Source organism: Pteropus medius, unplaced genomic scaffold (genome assembly GCF_902729225.1).
Source record: "Pteropus medius unplaced genomic scaffold, Ma_sr-lr_union100, whole genome shotgun sequence".
Taxonomy (NCBI): Eukaryota; Metazoa; Chordata; class Mammalia; order Chiroptera; family Pteropodidae; genus Pteropus; species Pteropus medius.
In genome coordinates, this window is record NW_024356335.1 from 2,221,677 (window position 1) to 2,241,907 (window position 20,231).

A 20,231-nucleotide genomic window follows, 5' to 3' on the forward strand; every position below is an offset into this window, starting at 1 on the left:
GGTAGGAAACTGCATTTCATATTTTCATGTGTTAAATGTTCCTATATGAAGACTTTTGAGGAAAACTTCTAGGTCAGTGATTCTCAAATTGTTTGATCTTAAAAGAATTTTTGTTTATGTGGATTTAATATTGATCAACATATATTAGAAATTTAAACAAATTTTAAAAATATTTATTAACCTAATTTACAAATTGTAAGCTTGTTATAGTTAACATAAATAACATTATAATTATCAGCTCTTTACGTGTTATCCTAAACAACATTTTCCAAAGCAAAACAAAACAAAATGATGAGGAAAATGTTATTGTTTTACATTTTTGCAAGTATCTTTAATGTCAGGCTTAATAGAAGACAACCTGGATTCTCATATCTGCTTCTGATTCAGTCTGTTGTCATATGGTTGATATATATGAAGAAATATCTGACCTCACATGAAATATGATTGGAAAAAGGAAAAGTATTTTAATAGATGTTCATTTTTGATACTACACCAAAACTTGACAAATGGTAGTTTCTTATAGTCCAAATGCGGTATCTTAAGCCATGTCAATACACTTTTCTACTTTGTTTCATTAAAATTTGTCTAGTTTGCACTTTGAATGATTCTTTTACCCATGCATGATTTTGTAACATCATATCTTGGTCATTTGGAAAATATTGGTTCACCGATATGCATGTCGTCCAAATGTTAACACATTTCATTATACAAGATAAACAAATTACATTTGTTAATAATACCACCAAATTTATCAGAAAAGTTTTTAATTACTGAGAAGCTGTCATATCCACAGGGTGGACATAAATATTTCAAAATTATATTTTTTCAAGAAAGCTCGAATTTTATCATTTGCACCAAAAACTGTAGTTGTTTTCCTTGAAGTAACAAGTTTACTTAGTTCATTTTCCAAAACACGTCTGCCAGATATCTAAGTTGAAATAACCATAGTTTGCCTTTCTTTTTTTAAGCAGCTAGTTGAGCTTGCAACTCAGTTCTGCAAGTGCTTTTCCTCATACTTAGTATGCAGCAGAAGTGTTTGTGTATATGTAATTCCTATTTTGTCACACAGCATATTAAAAAGACAGGTATTCAAGATGTAATTAAATGAATAATTTTTACGGTTTTATCAAGGACATAATGAAGTGAAACTTTTTTTAACTACAGTGCCTAGTGGTAAAGAATGCAATGACTGCAAGCATAGTATGGTGCCACTACCTTGTTTAGTGCTAAGACTCCAGCAATTTTACCCACCTTTGCATGTGCACCATCAGTGCAAATGTCAACACAGTGAAAAGGACAATAACCGCTTAGTATTGTAAAAGTAATTTTGACTTTGTGGACTCCTGAAAGGGTCTCAGGAAACCCCAGGGGTCCACAGGCCACCTTTTGAGAACTGTTAAGTCTATGTAAAGTAAACTACATATAAATATAACTTGCCCCAAGACCATTATTTTATCTTCATCTGTAATCTGTACAGAAAGGATTACCTGAAAAGAAACAGGTTTTTAGTAGGCTATTCCTGAAGGCAACAGAATACACTTAAGTCATTATTGTGGTCCTCTGGGAGTATTTATTAAGTGCCCATACAAGTTATGATGTTCTGCTGAAAGTGGACTTAGAAATGGACCCTATTATCAGTCTTGACTACATACGTCAAAGTAAAATGATAGATCAACAGATGCACATTGGTTAATCCCATACGTTCTACACAGATCTAGCATAACCTTCCTGGGGTTCCTGAATAAGTCACAGAGTGATTATTTACAAAATAAGGGAGTTGGACTAGGTGATGTCTAAGGTCTCATTTAGCTTTAATATTTAACCGAGTGCATTTTTAAGAGGATTGGCCCGTTTAATCGAATTAGTATAATTTGTGTTTATTGTTGTCACAAAGGTTAAGCATTAATGTTGTTTTCATAGTATTAAAAGATAGAATGTATGGAAGAGGAAATGGAGGGGACTTGTTAATGGAGAAGGCTTCTAGAAGCACTGGGTTCTAAGTGGCCAAGGAAGGAGAAATTTGAATGGTCGGGAGATGCACATTGCAAGGTATTTAACATATCTCTGAGGAGCCTTTATGCTTTTTACTGGAATACCAGAGTAGGAGAATTTGAGTTAGAAATAGCACTAAGGCCTGTAAGTTGGAGAATCTGTCAGTGACATACCCTGATATTGCCATATTGTAGTTATGAACTACTGAAAAGTCTCCAAAGAATAAAGTGGATCAGAACATAAATAATATTGATTCTGAGGTTTTCTTAGATCCATTAATTACATTTTGACCATAGAGCTGTAATGTTTTTTTTTTCTTTTTTCTTTTTTCCAAGGGAAAACAGTATTTATGCTTTTAAGAATATTTTTGCTTTTCAATGAAAAACAGAAAAAACTTACATTGCCTCAATTCCCTAAGGAAGGAATACTATTTAGTAAGGAAAATAATGTCTCCCAAACTCAGGTTCATACTCAGTCCAACACAGTGTCCAAGTCTTTTTTGTGAAAAAATGCTAATTGGAGGGACTTGGCGAATCCTGGGAAGGTGCTGTTTAGGTCCTTAAAAAGGAGAGAGGGCTTGTGTAAAGCAATTTTGTGTTCAGGCAAATCAAACTTAGAAGGTAGAAAAGCTGCTATTATGGCAATATTTAAGGAAAAAAAAGACTTTAAACAGTGTATTTTGGAAATATTTGACAACATTAGCAATGTCAACTACTGACAAAAAGAAAAGAGCCACCTATTTGGCAATTCTTTCACAGTTGTGCCAAGAAAAGCAGCTTCATTGGAACATTTTCATAAACTATCATCAGTTATGCAGCAGCGGCTTCACAAATCAGAAATGATATCTTCAGGCACTGCTGTCAAATGTTATTCAAATAATACCAGCCTCACATTTGAATAACAGCAGACATTTTGAATTAATTAATCAGATGAGATAGTCTAGGCCTTTTCTCATTAGTCTCTGGGTCAGGCTTGGGAAGATATATGCGTTGGTGATGATATACTTGTCTTTAATCGTGATTTATGAAGATTTAGGATTGTGTGTGATTTGTCATAGGTTCTGGGAAAAGGCTGGTGCATATTTCATTACCTAATCTGAGATTGATTTTATGATGCTAAGAGATATCATACTGTTGTTCAAATGTGTGGGAAGTACAGGTAGACATAGCATCTCAGGCTTTTTACTGGCTTATCTTTGCAACTGTCAAACAATGCTGTAAACTTTAACTGCTTGTAGTTAACAATTCCTGCTTTAATTATAGGCAAATTTTTCATTCTGTCCAAAGGGAGAAGTTTCAATGGTTATTTAGCTAAAATGCATAGCAGACATTATAACTATGACTTTGTATGAATCATGGACAGAGTTGGTAAATTTCATGGGTTGGTCATGGTGAAAATATAAAATTTCATGGTTTGTCAAAGATTAATAGGAAAATCCCATTAAAATGGGGGCAAATAATAGAAGAACAACAAACAAGGTTACTTTCCTTATATGTTACCTTCCCTCTTAGGAGTAATTTTAGCAAAATTGGGACGTCATATTTTTCTCAGTTATTTAAGCGACATTAATGACCTACTATTAAATGAAGTAGTTTATGTGAAAATGTCGCCTACCATGCCTGGCATATACAGGTAGGTTCTGAATATTTGCTCCTTTTCTTTTTTCCTTTTCTGTATACTTTTCTTCCTTTCCATTTAATGTTTAAAGCTTTGTTAGCATTGTTTAGCCTTTGCATTCGTAACAGTTTGAATTTGTAATCCTTCTGGGGCTTAATTCCTTGGAGAATGTTTTATTTTAGGGAGAGGAATGCAAGGGTGGGAGGCCTTCATTCTAGCAGACTGGATAACCAGGGAGGGTCTAGTGTGATACTAAGATCATGTTGTGTCTGCTTATACAATGTGTGTTATTACAGGGAAAGGTAGGTGGTAGATAGATGAGAAATCAACTGTTAGCCTCTTAGTACATGTAAAGCATATACCGCTTAACTCAAAGTGGATCATTCTGTATCTGTCTCCTGAGGACAGTTACATGTCTGTGATAAGGAATGTGTTTTTAATTCCACTCTCTAGCAAACAAATGCATATTACATGAAGAATTAAGGAATAGTAAGATAATTTTTAACTTTGTCATACAAAATAAAAAATTTACTTTTCTTTGCCATTATTTTTATTTATTTATTTTATTTTTTATTTTTTAGGCGAGGCAACCCTTGGTTGACCTCACAGATTGCAAGGACCTTGTCAGTTTATGATCCTTTATTTTTTATGCCTACAGCACCTTGTCTTCCTAGGTGGTCTCCCATTCAAGTACTACCAGGGCCAACTCTACTTAGCTTCCGAGATCAAATGGGATTGGGCTTATTTATGGTGGCATGGCCATAGACTTTGCCGTTTTAGACAGGTGATTGACAGATATTGTTTTATTGGAATGAATAGACTATTAATAATCATTAGTTCTTTGTCACTTCTATGTTTTGAGAACTGCATTAGTACTCCTAAAGCAACATTTGGCACATTTTAACACAATTAGAGGCAGACAGTTCTAATTGATGTTCACTTTGGGGAAGGTAGTTTATAAATAATAAGACACATTGATATTTGGAGAGAATTTATTTTTGTAATGGAGAGAGACGATAGTTAAGAATAGTTTAAGAGGTGACTTGATGCAATAGTACAGTACTGGTTTTAGAATCCAACAGATCTTGAATCCCGCTTCTGTAAATGCTACTTAATTGATTTGTAACCTCGGTAAGTCACCTATTTTTTCCTGAGCCTTAGTGATCTTTTCCCTAATATGAGGCTACTAATACCTAGCTTTCAAGGTGGTTGTGAGAATTAGAGGTGAATATATATGGTGTCTAATGTGGCGTCTGGTATATCATAGGTGCCTAATAAATCACAGCTACTGCTGTTATTTAATCTGTTCATTTATTTCTTCAAGAAACATATATCGAGGACTCACTATGTCAGTAATACAAGTAAGACATCAGAGATACAAAGCAAAGGCCTTCTTGTAAGAAATAGAGTGATATATGTGAATGCGTATAAATTGAACATCAGGTAAGAAGTAAGAAGAGGCAGAAAATGAGACAGGCAATGATCACATCTATGAGGCTAATGCTGTGTAAGGGAGTAGTGTCTTTATTAAGTATTTTGGGTAGTTACTGATGAGTTTAAGCAAGAGAACGATATGATCAGAGATTTTTTTACAGATTCACTTTGGAACGTATTGGAAGGAATATACTCATTAGCAGGCTTTTGCACATCAATGATAATGTGTACTTGTAAAGAGTTATAAGAGATTTAAAAAAAGAGCAATGGTTTTAATAAAGCTAAAAAAAGAAAAGGAAGGATTAGGTGATTGATTAGAATTTTTTTTGCCTCTTTTCACTTGGCCGATTCCTCCTATTTGTCTTTAAGATCTTAGCCTGGATGTCCTTCTACGAAAACTTTTTGACCTTCCCCAAGTCTGTGTTAGTTGCCTATCTGTTGTGCTCCAATAACATTGTTTTTTCCTTTATTGTGGTTATTATCTATTAATTATGTAGTATATAATTTTATATTTCCTCCAATGAATTGTGACCCTGTGAAGGCAGAGATACTGTAGTTTGTTCATCATCATGTGTCTCCTAGTACATGGTAGTAAACACTCAATTTGTTGAAGTGAATTGAATATATGTAGTATGTGAGGGAGGAGAAAACAAAGGTGTTTGTTAGTTTCTAGTATAGGTGACCAGGTGAGTGAGTGGTTGTCATCAACTGAGAAAGATAATTGGAGTAGAATTGCAATGGTCATGGGGCATGTTAATTATCAACTTTTCTAGATAATGTCAAATTATTTTCCGAAGTGCTTGTACTAATTTATATTCATACCAGCAGAATATATTCCATTTGCTTGAGATCAGTTTTTTAAAGAAATATCTTTAGGTGAAATTCACATAACATAAAATTAACCATTTTAAAGCATACAGTTTGATGACATTTAGTACATGAACAATGTTGTGCAACCACCATTTCTGTCTAGTTCCAAAACATTTTCATCACCTCAAAAAATATCCCCTACCCCATATTAAGCAGTCACTCCCTATTTCTCCCTTTCCTCTACTCATGGCAACCACCAGTCTGCTTTGTGTCTCTATAGATTTGCCTATTCTATATTTACCCATATAAATGGAATTATACATATATGGTTCTTTGTGACTGGCATCTTTCACTTAATGTTTTCAGGGTTCTTCCATGTTGTAGCATGTATCAGTACTTCATTCTTTCTTATGGCTGTAATATCCCATTGTGTGGATAGACCATAATTTGTTTATTCATTCATCAGTTGATGATACTTAGGGTTGTTTCCAGTTTTGGCTATTGTTAATAGCTTTTGTGAATATTATGAACGTTCGTGAACAAGTATTTATGTTGAGTACCTGTTTTCAGTTCTTTTGAGTATATACCTAGGAGTGGAATTGGTGGGTCATGTGATAATTCTATGTTTAACTTTTTGAGGAAACACCAAACTACTTTCCACCGTGAATACATTACATTCCTACCATCAATGTGTGGGGTTCCAGTTTCTCACCAACACTTATAAATTTCCATTTAAAAAAATTATAGCCATTCTAGTGGGTGTGAAACAGCATCTCAGTCGTTTTGATTTGTTTTTCCCTAATGACTCCTGATGTTGAGAATCTTTTCATGTGCTCGTTAGCCATTTGTATTCCCTCTTGGGAGAAATATCTTCAAATCCTTTGCCCATTTTTTAATTGGGTTGTTTGTCTTTGTTGTTGAGTTGTAAGAATTTTCTTTATATATTCTGGATACTAGATTCTTATAAAATATATAATTTTGCAAATTTTTTCTCCTACAAATACATGCTGTAGCTTGTTATTTCGTATTCTTGGAATGTTCTTTGTTGTATATAAGTTTTTAATTTTGATAAAATCCAATTTATCAATTTTTTTTGTTGCTTGTGCTTTTGATGTCATATCTAAATATTAATTTCCAAATCGAAGGTCATTAAGACCACTGTATTTTTATTCTAAGAGTTTTATTGTTTTAGCTCTTATATTTATGTGGTTGATCCATTTGAGTTAATTTTTATATGATGTGAGATTGTGGTCCCACTTCATTCTTTTGAATGTGTATATCCAATTGTCCCAGCATCATATGTTGAAGAAGCTGTTCTTTCTCCATGGAATGGTCTTGGATGGTCTTGGCAGCCTTGTCAAAAATCAATTGGCTATCGATATATGGCTTTATTTCTGGACTCTCAGTTCTATTCCATTGATACATATGTCTGTGCTTACTCATTACTATGCTCTTTTGATTATTATAGCTTTGTAATAAGTTTTGAAATTAGAAAGTGAGAGTTCTTTGTCTTTGTTCTTTTTTTTCAAGATTGTTTTGACTATTTAAGCTCCCTTGGGAGTTCATATGAATTCGAGGATTGACTTTTCCCTTTTTCCAAAAAAATTGTGATAGGAATTGTACTGAATATGTATGTTGCTTTGGACAGTATTACCATATTAACAATATTAACCCTTCCGATCCATGAATATGGGATGTCTTTCCATTTAAGTCTTTAATTTCTTTTAGCAATGTTTTACAGTTTTCATTGTACCAGTCTTTTACCTTTCTGGTTAAATTTATTCCTATTTTATTCTTTTGAATGCTATTTTAAATGGAATGTTTTCTTAATTTTATTAATGGATTGTTTATTGCTGGTGTATAGAAACACAGCTGATTTTTGTGTGTTGAGTTCGTACCCTGCAATTTTGCTGAATTTGTCAGTTCTAGTAGTTTTTTTTGTGAATTCTTTGGAATGGAGAGAGTTTTTCTTCTTCCTTTCCAAATTGGAATGCCTTTCATTTTTTGCCTCGCCTCATTGACCTGGCTAGAACTTCCAGCAAAATGATGAATAACCATGGTAAAAGTAGGCATCCTTGTTTTGTTCTTGATCTTAGAGAGAAAGCTTTTAGTCTTTTACTATTGAGTATTATGCTAGTTGTAGGTTTTTCATAAATGCCCTTTATTATGTTGAGAAAGTTTTCTGATTATATATATACATACATTTATGAAGAGCTAATGGATTTTGTCAAATGTTCTTTTTGGATTAATCAAGATGATTATGTAGTGGGATTTTTTGTTTTGTTTTGTTTTTAACTCATTATGTGAATGTGTTACATTACATAGATTGATTTTTGTATGTTGACTCATCCTTGCATTCTTGGGGTAAATCCCACTTGGTCATGGTATACAATCCTTTTAAAATGCTCTTTGGTTTGTTAGCGCTTTGTTGAGGATTTTTACATCTACCTTCATGATAGATAGTGGTTTGTAGTTTTCTTTTCTTATGGTAACTTTCTCTGCCTTTGGCATCATAGTAGTACTTGCTTCAAAGAATGAGTTAGAAGTCTTCCCTCTTATTTTTTGGAGGAGTTTGAGAAGGTTTGGTGTTAATTCTTTTTTAAACATTTGGTAGAATTCAATGAAGCCATCTTGTTCTGGCCTTTTGCTTGTTAGAAGATTTTCGATTACTTATTCAGTCTCTTCACTTGTTATACATCTATTTAGATTTTCTATTTCTTCGTGAGTTTGTTTAGATAATTTGTGTGTTTCAAGGAATTTGTCCATTTTTTCTAGATAATTTAATTTTTTGTTGTACACTAATTCTTTGTATTTCTGTAAGGTTAGTTGCAATGTTCTCACCTTCATTTCTGGTTTTAGTTATTTGAGTCTTCACTCTGGTTTTAGTCTAGCTAAAGTTTATCAATTTTGTTGAACTTTTCAAAGAACCAAAATTTGGTCTCATTGGTTCTGTTGTTTTTCCATTCTTCATTTTTCAATCTCTAGCTTTTATTCTTTTCCTTCCTTCCTTTCTTTCTTTCTTTCTTTCTTTCTTTCTTTCTTTCTTTCTTTCTTTCTTTCTTTCTTTCTTTCTTTCTTTCTTTCTTTCTTTCTTTTTTGTAGTTCTTAAGGACTAAAGTTGGGTTATTGATTTGAGATCTTCTCTTTCGGTGAGCTCTGCTTTTGCTGTGTCTTGTAAGTTTTGGTATATTGTGTTTTCTCAAGTATGCCTTATACATCTTTGTTCCTCATTCCATTACCTCCTTATTTTGTATTCAGTTAATTTTTTGTAGATATCATTTTGACTTTCTCATTTCTTTTATGTATATATTTTAGATATTTTCTTAGTGGTTACCATTGGGATTACAATTAATATCCTCAATTTATAACAATGTGATTTAAATTGATGTCAGTTTAGCTTCAATAGCATACAGAAACTCTAATCCTATGTAACTCCACCTCCCTCTTTATGTTGTAATTGTCATAAATGACATCTTTATACATTGTGTGGTCATTAAAATAGATTTATAATTTTTGATGCATATGTCTTTTAAATCATATAGGAAACACAAAGAGGAGTTACAAACCAAAATACAGTAATATTGGCTTTTATGTTTACTTATGTAGTTACCTTTATTGAAATTCTTTATTTTTTCATATGTCTTCAAGTTATTGTTTAGTATCCTTTCATTTCAGCCTGAAGGATTCCCTTTAACATTTCTTGTAGGGAAGATTTGCTAACAGTGAAATCTCTCCACTTTTATTTGCCTTGGAATGCCTTAATTTCTTTTTCATTTTTGGAGGATAATTTTACCAGATATAGAATCCTTAGTTGATATATTTTGTTTTTCATTCAGCACTTTAAATATGTCATCCCACTTCTAGCCAGCCGTCATGGTTTCTAATGAGAATTTGGCTGTTTATCTTATTGAAAATTCTTTGTATGTGATGAATTGTTTCTTTTTGTTATGTCAGGATTCTCTCTTTGTCTTTCTGCTATTTGATAATAAGGTGTCTCAGTGTGGATCTTTGCGTTTATCTTTCTTGGAGCTTATTGAACCTCTTGGGTGTGTAGTTTTGTCAAATTTTGGAAGTTTTCAGCCATTATTTTTTTCAAATATTTTTTCTATTCCTTTCTGTCTCTCCTCTCTTTCTGAGACTCTCAATGTGTATATTGGTGTGCTTGGTGGTGTCATAGGTCTCTTAGGCTTTTTTCCTTTTCTTCTTTCCCTTTTCCTCAGACTAGATAATTTCAATTGACCTATCAAGTTCAATGATTCCTTCTTATATCTTCTGAAATGTGCTTTTTAGACCCTCATATGAATTTTTCACTTTAGTTATTGTTTTTCATCCACAGAATTTGTTTGGTTTACTTTTATAATATTTTCTTTATTGATTTCTGTTTCTTGAGATATTATTCTTATGTGTGTGTGTTTTTTTTTCTTAGCTCTTTGTCCATATTGTCCTTTAGTTCTTCAAGCATATTTAAGATGGTTTATTTAAACTATTTAAATATTTTTTAATTTAAAAATGTCTGTGCTTCTTCAGGTAGTTTGTTAATTTTTTTCTGGAATGGACCATACTTACTTCTTTGTTTACTTGGTAGTTTTGTTATTGTTGTTGAAAACTGGACATTTTGAATAGTATAATGAATCTTTGGAAATCACATTCTTTTCCTTCCTCAGAATTTATTTTTGTTGCTGTGGCTTTTATTTGTTTAGGAATTTTTTAAACATTATTTTTTGTGAAGTCTATCATATATGTTATCTGAAGTCTCTGTTTTTTTTTTTAGCTTGTGTTCAGCTGGTGTTTCAATAGAGAATTCCTTGAATGCCAGGAGGCAAAAAATTTAAAAATTACATAACAATAAAAGAGGAAAAACAAGAAGTAGAAAAGATAAACATTTTCCAGTGTTTGCTAATTGTTTCTGCTTTGGGGCATCCCTTCATCTATTAGCTACTACATTTGCAACTGTGCCTTAGTCTTTACTTCCTTACTGGAAATGAGCCTAGAGATCAACTATTGGTGAAAGTTTAGGGTATTCTCAGGTCTTAGAGCAGAGCACGTGTCTTGCCCTGAGCATTTACATGACTTTCTAAATTCCATAGTATATATGGTGCTTTTGAATGCCCTAATTTCTCAAGGAAATGCCTTCCCAGCCTTTTCCCCAAGGCTAACAGTGATCCATTGTTTGTTTCAACTATATTTTGCCCCAGCTGGCAACACGGTTTCCTTTTTCAAGTGTATTTATGTATATTTGTAGAGGAATGTCTCTTTTTGCACTTTGATCGAATTCAAGTTAGGTGAAAGAGATAAGCACCTTATATCAGTCCTCAGGCAGTGCCAGACAGATCAAAACAAACACAATTTTCTGAGAAAATATCTCCTCTCCTCTTTCCAGAATGAGGGACCAGTGTCCCACACTAGGAATGATGGCTGCTATATTTGACACTACCACTGAGCCAGGTTAGGAGATTGGAGAAGGGAAAGTAAAAACGACATGAAACTTTCCTACTCTTTTAAAGTTATCTCTTTTTTTTCCCAATTCAGAGTGTACTTGTTTGCTGTAAACCTTTGACTATTTACAGTCCTGAAAAATTTGATTCTGACAGTTTTTGCTTGGTTTTTCATTGTTTCTGTGAAGGACTGGCCTTGGAAGTACCTACTCTTTTCTGCTGATTTCACTGTTGAAAGAGAGATAACTGTTAAATATGCTGAGTTTATGATGCCTATGGGAAGGCCCAGTGTACATCTTCTACAAGTAGTTAGATATGAGTTTGAATCTTCCTTTCTTAGGGAAGAGATCTGAGATATAGGTAAAGATTGGGAAGTCATCAACTTATTGTGGAAAATTCAAAGGTAGGTAAGATCATTGAGGAGGATCCCAGAAAATATCACTGTAGAGGAGACCACAATGGAGGCAGAGAACTAATGGTCACAAAGTACAAGGCAAATCAGTAGACTGTGGTAGACTGAAAGCTAAGAAGGTAGAGTTGCAAAGAGAGGAGAATGATTTCCACTGTGAATATGAAATTTCCCTAGTAAGATGAAACTGAAATAAGATGTCTTCATTATAAATTATTTCAGTAGAATGGTGACATTTGAATGAACGAGGAGAGAAATTGGATGGTAACTGGAAGATGATGCAAGGTCAAAGATATTTTCTTTTCTTTTTTAAGTTGGCACAGAATTTGGACATATTTTGTTGGAGTGTGGTAGGAGGACCTACAGAATAGAACAGGCATGAATGATGGAATAGGATTTTAGAGAACGACAGAAATAGAGTTGAGTACAGAAGATGGCTTTCATTAGAAGGTAGGCATTACATTTTTTAAGTCAAGATAAGGCGAGAGATGAATAAAGATTTTGAGAAATTTATAAGTGGGAATTGGAAAGCTAAGGAAAAGTGTACTGCATGGATTAACTTTTTTTTGATGAAATAGGAAAGATCATCTGTTAAGTAGGCTGGAGTGAAGTAGAATTTGAGGGGAATGGTGAAGGCCTAAAATAGTTACTGAAGAGAAAGAGTGAGCTGGCTAACAGTAAGAAAAAGAAAGCTTCATGACTCAGCCAAGGTTGGAGGCTGATATTGAAATGGTACTAGAATGAACACCTGTGATTTATTTAGAAAGTTAATGCAGGTCGTAACAGTAGTATATGCTTGGGGTTTTTCTTGGCAAATGAGAGAAAGGATAGGGGTGAAGTGGATTATAGGGCTCTATTGCAAGAATGGTTGATGTTCAACCATATAATCCATTGTGAATAGATAGTAGAGCTAAGGCAGTTGTTAATAGACAAAGAGAAAATGGAGGGATCTGGTTGACTGAATTAGATTGAGGAACAGGTGGAGTGGGAGAAAAAGAGAGGGCTGGCATTATAAGGGGCTGTGGTCATAGAATGAGATGTTTGAATTTTACTTCATAGGTTCAGCAGTTCCACGTGATAAATGATAAAGTCTAGGAGGTGGCCCTGGGAGTTGGTGAGTCAAAGTGAAATGGAGCCAAAGGTTATTGATTTGAAGGAGGTCAAAGCACCATAAGGCTAAAATGTTAGTTGAATTTCTTATATGCTCCCTGAAGCCAGCCTAATGGCATGACTTGGGATAGAGAGGAAGACTGAATCTGTGCCAACATTTTTAATGAATATGGATGATTATTAATATTAGTTAATGAACAACAGTGAATGCAGCCTTGCCAAGTTAATTTTTCTTAGATAATTTGTTTTCTATGGAGATCAAGCTATGGTCAGTTTATTTGGAAATAAGCAGATATTAAGTTAGGAAAATGAAACCCATATAAGCACTCTTCATACCATTAATTTATTCTGTAAACATTCACTGAATGCTTATCCTGGGCCTTGAAGTTCACAGCCTAGGGAAGGAAACAAATATCTAAACAGGTAATTGCTATAGTGAGTTAAGTGTTATAGTAGAGTAGTGGTCTCATGTGGAGTATATCCAAAAATCCATTGGGTGAGCAAGAAACCATGGAAACTTCTACTTAAATCTATCAATTTCATTGTATGTACTTTATAATTTTTTAATGCAAAAGATGTCAGACAACATAAAAATTATAGATAACATCCAAATATTCATGTACATGGCAATTGAAACAGATGCAATTGAAAGCTTACTGTATATCATTCCCTAATGCCATCCCCCTTTCTTTTTCTCCTTCATCCCGTACTGAATTTGTTGTTCATCAGCCATACGAATTTTTAGTTGCATGTGTTGAACCTTATAAAATTCTTTCATACTGTTCTTGTCTTTCTGCAATTTGCATTTTTTCCACTAGACATTGATTTTAAGAATTTTCAACTTTGATAGAGTTAGCTCAAGTTTATTTTTCCTGCTGTATAGTTTTCTATTATATGACTATTCTAAAAGTTTTAATTTTCCCAGTGGTGGATGTTTAAATTGCTCTAATTTTTTATATTATAAATGTTCTGTATACATCTTTTTGAGCTCAGTTATCAATTGCTGCATAAGAAATCTCCCCAAAACTTAGCTTAAAACAGCAGATATTTATCATCTCAGAGTTCCTGTGGATTAAGCATCTAGGCACAGCTTAACTGACTGCCTCAGGGTTAGAGTCTCTCATAAGATTACTGCAGGCTTGTAGTCATCTCAAGGCTCTCCTGGGGAAGGATTTGCCTCCCTGCTCTCTCACATGGCTGTTGGCCATCAGTTCCTCCCTAAATGGTGTCTCCATATGGCAGCTCAAAATATGGCAGCTGGTTTCATGCAGAGTGAATGAGCTTGTGATTGAGAGAGGGAGCCCAAGGTGGAAGCCATAGTGTCTCTGTAACCTAATTTTGGAATCCCATCACTTCTGCCATACTCTGTTGGGTCAGAGGGGGTCTAGTCCACACTCAAAGTGAGGAGATTTCACAAGGGTGTGAATAACAGGACGGAGGGTCATTGGAGGCCTTTTTTGAGGCTGCCTACCACACTGGGTCATAGGTTACCCATCATCAGCTTTATTAGGTGTTGTGAAGTCTCTTCCTGAGGTGGCTATTCTAATGTATACTTTCCTAAAAAATAAGACTTAAACTTTACTAATGTTTAAAATAGGAATTGACATTGATCGCTTGTGTATTAGAGGCTTATTTGTTACTTACAGTGTTCAGTATTGGGAAGGAATAGTGAGAGTATTTGTTTATTATCTTATTTATATTTAACTGAATTAATGCTCATGAAATACACATTACCTAAGAGACAAAGTAAAACATGGATTAAAATAAGAGGAATAATACAAGTGTATGTTAAGAAAATGGGAGAACTGATATTTCTACTATTGGTATAAGCTCTTAATAATATATAAGGGAAAAATGTGATCTATAATGTTTGACAGAAATTCAGCAAAAATATTAAAATCACAGAGACCATCACCATATATTTGATCTCTTTATAATCTAATTATAAGCTTTATAATTTCTGTTTTTGTATTTTATAAGTTACAACTGTTATAACAATGAACCTTACCCTAATTGTATATCGTGTATTAAAATATTAGCTAAACTAGCAGTACATGAACGTTAAGTCTGTAAACTAAGCAAATATACATACATGTATTGGGAGTACATAGTTGAATTTGTAGACTGTTCTATTAGAACCCTGGAGGTATGCAAAGAATACTGTGGGAATAGGGAGGAGGGAGCAACTGACCGCCTAAAGATGTCAGGAAAGCCTTCACAAAGAAGGTAAATTTTGAACTGGGTCACAAAGAACATAGGAGTCTAAGTGGCAGAAAAAGGATAAGGAGGGCATCTTTAGCAGAGGAGACAGCATTTACAATGGAATAGATCTTTCAGGATATGGCCTTTTGAAGAATAAACACCTCCCTAGGTGATTAGAACAAAAGTTGTGGGGGAGGCGAAGGAAGATAACAGTGGCGGTATAGGAAGTGGCCAGAATGTAGGCTCCACATAGCTAGTAGTAGAGATCAGTTAAATGGTTCTGGTGGCATGATCCCCTAGAATTAAGGAGTTTCTTAGTTCTCTAATTAGAACTGGCAGTTTGGCACTATAGTGCTATCACTTTAGGTCTAGACTTCAAAGGCCTGCCTCATTTTATAGCTCCCAGTGTTAGGGAGCAAATTCAGACTACTGTTTTGTTTTTCAAAAACAAAAAATTGACAGTAGGTAATTTTATTATTATCATTATTTTTTGAACAGCTTTATTGAGGTATAATTCACTTAAATAAACTGCACATATTTAAAAATTACAATTTGATAAGTTTTGACTTAGGTATATACCTGTATCTCCATCACTGCAGTCAAGATAATAAACACATTCATCACCCCAAACCTTTATTTGTGCCTTTTGGGTGAATTTTTTTTAAAAAGTTATTGGGGTGACATTGGTTAATAACAAATATAAGTTTCAAGTGTACAGTTCTATAATACATCATCAGTATATTGCATTGTGTGCTTACCACCTGAAGTCCAATCTCCTTTTGTCACCATATATTTGACCTCTTTTTACTCTCTTCATCCTCCCTTTACCCCTCCTTCTCCTCTGGTAACCACCATACTGTTGTCTATGTCTATGAGTTTGTTTTGTTTCTTCCTTTGTTATTTTCAGTTTTATATCCCACATATGAGTGAAATCATATGGTTCTTGTTTTTTTCCATCTGACATTTCTCAGTGTGATACTCTCAAGATCCATCAATTTTGTCACAAATGGCAATATTTCACCCTTTCTTATGGATGAATAGTATTCCATTGTATATATGTACCACATCTTTATCCAATCATCCATTAAAGGACACTTAAGCTCTTTCCATGTCTTGGCTACTGTGAATAATGCTGCAATGAACTTAGGGATTACATATATCTTTATGAATAAATGTTTTCAGATTTTTCTGGCAAATACCCAGAAGAGAGATTGCTGGGTCATATGGTAGCTCTGTTCTTAATTTTTTGAGGAACTTCCATACTGTCTTTAATAGTGGCTGTGTACCAGTTGACATTTCCAGCAGCCGTACATGAGGGTTCCTTTTTCTCCACACCCTCTCCAACACTTGTTATTTCTTATCCTGCCATACAATAGCCATTCTAACAGATGTGAGGTGGTATCTCATCATGGTTTTGATTTGCATTTCTCTTATAGTGAAGTTGAGCATCTTTTCATATATCTGTTGGCCATTTGTCTGTCTTCTTGGGAAAAGTGTTTATTCAGGTCCTCTGCCCATTTTTAAATTGGATTGTTTTATACTGTCGTTGAGTTCTATGAGTTCTTTATATGTTTTGGGTTTTAGCTCCTTATTGGAAGTATTGTTTGCAAATTGGATGAATTTTTAAAAATTTAAGACAATGTGTTAAAATAAATATGTATAAAATAAATTCTTATAGGAAATTTTAAAAAATTTTCTATTGTGAAGATTGAAAAATATATACACAACTGGAGAAAATAGTATAATAAGCTCCCATGTACCCTATCACCCAACTTCAATGTGTGATAGTATTTTTAATCTTATAATCATAATGCTTATATTTTTGCTTTCTTGCAAATCTAGTGCTTTCTTACAAAAGCCTGATTACATGAATTCTTCATTTTACAAATGAGGAAATCAAACCCTGAGAAATTGAATTACTTGAAAAAAATTTTCATTTTGGAAATGTTGGGAGTTGATGGAAGGAAAAACCATATTTTCTATTCCTGTATTTGCTAGGCTGTTGCTACTCAAAAATGTACTGTATGGACTGGTAGTATGACCATCAACTGAGAATTTATTAGAATTGTAGGTTATCATGCCTCACTCCAGATCTACTGAATTAGAAATTGTATTTTAATAAGATTTTCAGATGATCATATACACAGTAAAATTTGAGAAGCACATAGTACTACGGTAGATTGCCTCTTTGGACAATAATGAATTTTTAGAAATAAAAATCTTCCTTGAACTGAGGTAGGTGAAAGGGAAAAGAATTGAAAATCTGACTTTAGATACTGCTTAGTGTCTGTTATTAGATGATACCCTATATAGTTCAATGAGAAGTTGATGTTTTAGCTTTTCCTATGTCACCATTTTCAATTTATAAGAAAAAAAAGATTCTGAGGATAAAATAACAAATACCCTCGACGGCTTTAATTACCCATTTATTCCTTTTGCCAAGATTATGTTTGGAGTGTGAAGAGAAAGTAGAAGCCTCATGGCTCTTTTTTTTTTTTTAACAGCCCCATAAGTTAATAAAAATAAAGCAAAACACAATCTCTTCAGCCCCCTGCCCCTTCATTCCAAAGAGAGCAAAGTTGGGCAACCAGAAGGCAGAATTAAACACTGTTCAATGTGTATACCAAGGGAGGACCTCATGTTGTGTTCAATCTAGCTGGCTAGGAAACCCTTCCATTAGCCTCCTCCTAATGTTTGCACTGAATGAGCCATTACATTTTGAAGGCAACACTGACTGAATTCAGTATTGATGCATTCACTTACCAACTTTTCTGCCTCCGGCAGAACAGTCCTTTACTAATGGTAGTATACAAACAGCAGCCACTGGCTTCATCCTCACTCTAAAGGAAGCCTTATAATATTGCTTCATTGCTATATCCCTTTATGTGTACGGGCACTGTTATAATTCTATTCTTTGTGCCCAGGCTCCAGAAGCATTTTCTAGATGATCATTACTTGTTAATGCCCAGGTAAAAACCTGTGCAGGATTGAAATGTATGTCGAGGTGTATTATGTTATAGTAAGACATTAGTATCTTAACAAAGAGGAAATATCCATGTTGTTCTTTTGATTTGTAATGTTTTCACATATAACATCTAGCTGGTATATCTTCATACCTTTCAGAGAATGATTTGGCAGCTGAAGAAAACATTTAGATTCAGAAGTTAGAAAATGAGGGTTTTTCAGTCCTTTTTACTGCTGAGGTACTCTCTCTGTTGAAAGTATATGCTCTAGAGTTAACCAGTAAAATAAATGATTTCTATTTTACTAAATCCATGGGTCCTCAGAGTCTGGTATATACTCAGGGTCAGTCAAACAATCATCTACAACATATAAACTGCAGTGATTCTGATGATGCCTTATTGTATCTAAAGAAACCCATATATCAGATCCCATAGTTCAGGAGGGCTTTACTCAGTGGAATTAGTTCACTGGCATTGACACAGACCATTCATAATAATACAGTTTCTATTTTAATACTAATGGAAAATTAAATAAATTTAAAAAATGTAAAAAGTAAAAAATCCTTTAATATGTGAAGTCTAAAGCAATTAAACATGATTTGTCAGAGTGCTGTCACTTTTAAGCATTGTATTTGAGTTATGATATGAGAGATATAAAAACATGGCAGTTGTACATATAGTAAACAGTGTTGAAAGCTTGCATCTTCACTATTTTGAGCCTTTCTCAGTATGATAGACTAAGAGTCCTCTTGCATATTCTAGATTGTCTTTACTTACTTTCAGCCTCAACTCTTAAGCTGTAAAGTGTAGTTTGTGCTTTTGTAATGTTCTGCATGTATTTTTTTTTTTTAAATTTGTGGCTATACAATTAGTAATAAGCAGTGAAAATATGGTTAATGTGGGAATAGCTCGGATCAAGATTAGAAACTGGATTTGTCATGTATTCAATTCACTGCCCAGGGTTAAAGTCCAGAGCCACAGATAGCACATCTTCACCTTTCTTTTCTAGTTTTTTAGCTTTACTGATGATTTGAAACCATAGCAGTTAATATGCTTTAGCCTTTGCTTTTACAGACAAGAAATGGATCTTATACTTATATCACCAGGTTTCAAAACTATTTACACTAAGTGGGATGGTTTACTACCTCAGGGGTAGTGCATTAAGCCTATTGCTCTTGAGAATCCATTTTCATCTCTTCTCTCCAATTGATGGGACAGATATGACAAGCCTTTAAAGTTGAGTGGAAATTTTCTGTGGGGCGGGCTGTTGTATTAAATTGTTCCTTACCACCACCATGGATGTTGTAAAGACTTGTGAGTGGGTAGCCTATGGCTAAGAAAAGAGATATATTGTCTGTGGTAGGGAGGCTGTAGGTCTAATATATAGGGAATAGTTTTCTTCCTATCTGCCCATTATTTCCTTCTCCTTCAAATCATAACTTGAGTCCATCCACTCCAAAGAGGTTTTCTCGGTTAATCAACACCAGAAAGCATCAGTCAGCTTCTTAATTGTGTGTAATGCTGTGAGAAGTCTTGTATAAAGAGAATTATATAGTCATTATATACACAATTCTAATTTGCACCAATATATTCTTATATTATCTTCTCATATTTAAAAATTCAGATTTAGTGTGTTTATGCCAAGCATTATGTACAAAGGCAGGGATTATCTGACTAATATGGTAAATCCCCAACCCCCCAATAATTCTAAGTTGAAAACACTGTTACCATTATGTTAACAACCATTCATTTATTTATCTCTTATTTCTGTTCATTCTTTAAATACATAGAATGATAATAAAATAGTGACTAAGAAAAATGTTATGAGATATCAATATATAATATTAATATATGTCAAAAGAAAAAATACATAAAATAAGCTTTCAAATTAAATAACCGCCACATTAAAGAGCCTCAATTCTATTCTAAGGACTTATTTAGAATAAAAAGTAGAATTTTGAAATGAGGTTGAAGTTTCCAGTAACATTTAAATTACTAATCAATAAATATTTTTTAATGAGTGTTCCTCTAGTGTTCCTCTTTTACCTGCTGGAATTATTTACCTGCTCTAAATGACACACTATAGACACAAGAATTCTTTCTGGTTCAACTTTTCTGTCATTGAACTTACTTTAGTTTTCAGAATGTCCTCACTTAGAATTTTTTAACAATTCATGGATTTGGTCTCTGAGTTACTTTACCTCTAATCAAGGTGAGTTATTTAATTCTTAGAAAATCAGCAATACACTTAACCATGTT

General features: G+C 33.7%; 1 protein-coding gene and 1 pseudogene across 3 annotated transcripts in view; one reads left to right on the top strand and one right to left on the bottom strand.

The window, feature by feature from the left end:
* Positions 1 to 20,231, top strand: part of PBX3 (PBX homeobox 3) — a 194,576-nt gene that overhangs the window by 20,628 nt on the left and 153,717 nt on the right. The gene's annotated exons all lie outside the window — the stretch shown is intronic.
* LOC120601785 (uncharacterized) lies at positions 4,259 to 4,376 on the bottom strand (annotated as a pseudogene).